The sequence below is a fragment of the Benincasa hispida genome, chromosome 11 (genome assembly GCF_009727055.1).
Source record: "Benincasa hispida cultivar B227 chromosome 11, ASM972705v1, whole genome shotgun sequence".
Taxonomy (NCBI): Eukaryota; Viridiplantae; Streptophyta; class Magnoliopsida; order Cucurbitales; family Cucurbitaceae; genus Benincasa; species Benincasa hispida.
This window is the reverse complement of record NC_052359.1, coordinates 1,258,675-1,262,736: the sequence shown is the minus strand read 5'-3', so window position 1 is coordinate 1,262,736 and position 4,062 is coordinate 1,258,675.

The following is a 4,062-nucleotide window of genomic DNA, read 5'->3' as shown; positions in this document are numbered from 1 at the left end:
CCTCCGAAGATTTTCCTTTTCCATCACATGTCGATAAACCATGCTAATATTTATAGTGCAACTTCCACCTACTTGGCTCACTTGGAAGTCCTTCAACCATCGACACAACTTCCACCACATACCTTGCATATCCATCAAGTCAATGTTCCGATACAAACCTGTGAACCACAAACATCACATTCTCTATCATAGTAAAGCAGACATACCACAAAGATGAATTTTTGTCTTCTTCAGAGGAAGTCAACGTCTCTTCTGACGTAAAAGACACCATCAACATCCAATCCAAAGCCCATAGATGAACCTGCTCCGATTTTCATATACTCAAAATGTTTGCATCCCCAACAACCTATCTTCTACTCGAAGACTCTCTGCTTTGAATCTATGCTAGAATCACTTTAGTACTACACTAGAACATCATCACGGCTTAACTTGCACTTCTGTAACCCAAATTATATTAGCACATCCTTGACTTGCACTCCTTCCATCAAATTTCTCCACATCAAACTTTATTAAACTGATAAAATTTGACACACATCTGCTTTAGTCCTAGAAAATCATCAAATAGTGAATAACTCACACTATTCACAAAACATCGCAACCTATTTCAAGAATTCCTTTCTGATGTGGAAGCTCAGACAAAGTCGCAACTACAGAGCATACTCAGACATTCAAGAAATTACGAACCTGAGCTCTGATACCACTTGGTGGGAACAACACACTATTCACAAACTACAGAGCATACTCAGACATTCAAGAATTCTTTTACATAGAAAACTCTAAACTTGAAGAAAAACCACGACTTACCAAAAAGAAATCCACTATGTGAAAAATTGTTACAATCATACGTAACAATTCTCTCCCCCGGTCCCACTTACAATAGCACACCCTCTCAAAGCTTTTGACTACTCACATCTTTTTTCTCACTCTCAAACTAGATAAGACAAAAGGAATTTAATTAGAGTTAGCACTCTAAACTTAAAGTGTTTTTAACTAGGACGACTGAAAACCAAAGACATGGACTCCTTTTATAAGCTTCGAGCCCATGACTTTCTAAACTTTTTTGATGTAGGACAAGCTCATGACTTTCCTAAACCTTTTCAATGTATGACAAACTCATGACTTTCTTAAATCTTTTTGATGTAAGACAACTACACTTCTAATATTTTGCCAAAAACCCAACAAAATTTTTATATTCCCTTCATTTATTGTGTGCCATATCATTATGCTTAAAGCAAAACTTTCTAATGTTGATGTAGGATTCACCAATATTTATGAAGTCAAATGTATAATGTGAATAAAAGGAGATGATACTCTCGTAATACTAAAAAATTTTCTATATATATTCACATGTTTTCTAAATCATAGACTTTACTTTCTCAACATCATGTGGATCTTAAGTCTCACCTACCAATGTTTTCCAACATCATCATATTTGAAAGTGCCTGAAAAAAGTTTGAAAGAGTAGAAATTCTTAATTCCTATCCAAAAAAGATATTGGCTTTGGATGTGTAAAATAAGATATCTAAATTTATGTTGACATGTCGATATTTTCATATATTTATAAAGTTTGACATGTGGATGAAATGAATCGATATTTCAATTATAACATTAAAAAAAATCAATAAAAACATAAAAAGAAGCAGCAAAATAATGTTTTTAATATTAATATAACTAAATAATAGGCAATACACACGTGCATACCCACACGCACACACCCACACCTACACGCACATACACATGCACACACATTTGCACGCATGTGCGTGCACACACACATGTCCAGACGCGCGCAGACACACAAACCTTGTCATTATTTCAAAAGTACTCTTGTACTTCTAAAATTACTATATTATTCTCAAACTTTCATAAGCATTTCAAAACTACATTTAGAGTAGAAATCCTTTAGATATTCGAATAAAAATTGAGACTTGGAATTATATGGTAGTGGCCGAGTACTTCTAAAGTTATTATATAATTCTCAAAACTTTCTTAAATGGTTCAAAATGACATTTAGAGTGGAAATCCTTTAGAAGTTCGAATAAAAATTGAGACTTGGAATAATGTGGTAATGGCATCTTGAACGGTGTGAGATCTAAGTTTTTATTGTAGATCATTGCCACGCACCATTTGATCAATCCCAATTTTCATTAAAAAAAATTTAAGGGTTTATACTCCAAAAATAATTTTGAAACATCTATAAAAGGTTACGTTAAATAATAACATGTCCCTTATGATAGTATGAGGTATTTTGAAATGAAGAACAAAGTTTGATGGGTGTGTGTAGAGATATCCAATTTCCCACGGCGATGGGGATTCCCCAATTAGGCGAGGAATGCATTCTCCGTTCCCATCCCCGACCCGGCCCCCCGTTCCGTCCCACCACCGATTAACTTTTCATATTTATTTAATATAGTTATCAATGTTATGTTATTACTATTATATAAATTTACATTTAAATTTCAAATTTGATTATTTATTGGAAAATGTATATATGTTATATTTAGATTTATATATGTGATAATATGATTTATTTATTTCTTTTCTACTAAAAATTAATTAGCTTTTTTAGGCCAAATTTTGGAATATTATCTTTTAATTCAAATTGTCGTATAAAACTAATCATAATAAACAATTTAGTGATAAATTTAATTATTTAATTAAAATTTGCTTACATTAGTGATTTAAATTAATTGACATTACAAAAAAAAAAAAAAGTAACAGGAAAAATTTCCCGCGAGGAATCCCTGCCCCAATCCCCGTGGGGAATTTCACGGGGATGGGAATGAAATGGGGAGCGGGAACGAGGATGGGGAATGGCATCCTTGTCCCCGCCCTGCTCGTGGACATTTCTAGGTGTGTGTGTTTATAACTGTTCACACGAGGCTTCCGGAGAAACGTGTTTTGTGTAGTTGAACTTGGGTTGGAGTTGATTTGATGCGATGTGGTTCGATCTCTAATATTTGATTCTCTGATTCTCTCTCAGTTGGGTGAATATGCTTGACTTGGAGAAGGAAAGCACCGAACATTCTTGAAGTAGAAGTCTTGGAAGCATGGAGTAGAAGTCTTGGAAGAGTATTTGTGTCTTCAAAGGTCTTCTACCTTATAGGAGTGCAGCTTCAAGGGTCTTGGAAGTTTAAAGTAGAAGTTTTGGAAGAGTATTTGTGTCTTCAAAGGTCTTCTGCCTTATAGGAGTACAGCTTCAGGAGTCTTGGAAGCTTGAAGTAGAAGTCTTGGAAGAGTATTTGTATCTTCAAAGGTCTTCTGCCTTATAGAAGTGCAGCTTCAGGAGTCTTGGAAGCTTGAAGTAGAAGTCTTGGAAGAGTATTTGTGTCTTCAAAGGTCTTCTACCTTATAGAAGTGCAGCTTCAAGAGTCTTGGGAGTCCTCTGCTTGTTAGTGAATTCTCTCTGAGTCTTCTGAGTGTAGAAAATACTGCCCTTATAAATGAAGAAAACTTCTCTATTTATAGAGTTCTCAGGTAGGCTTCATGGGCTTGGTTGGTCCATGGGCCTGACCCTTGGGCCCAATTAGTTGGTTTTGGGCCTGATCTAGAATTTGGGTTCAATTCAAATTTTTTTGTAGTTTGGACTTTAAGCCCAAATATAATATCAAATTGGACCAATTTAATCTCATTTGATTCATTCGCGTGACGTCATCGAAACTTATCTTCAATTCAATTCGGGACATGTGTCAACTTCTAATTGGACCCAAAGTTAATGATTTAGAAATTCGTCGTTAATTTAACAAACGACTTGTTGACTTGTGATTAGTCCAAAATTTCTCATTCAACAAATGCCCCATTTTTGAGATTTATGCACGTATATGGGTGGATGAATCCCGAAAAAAATGTAATTTGAAATCAAAGTATGATTTTTTGACTCTTTCAATTTGATGTATCATCATGATCAAAATATGAGAATTTAGCTCAAAATTTTGATTTGAAATCTTGTTCGTTTGACACACTTTCGCTAAGTAAACTTTAATTTGAACTAAAGTAGAATTTATGTTCCACTTTAATTGCAAATTTAATTTAATTCGAATTCGGAATAAACTTTGGGGTGAA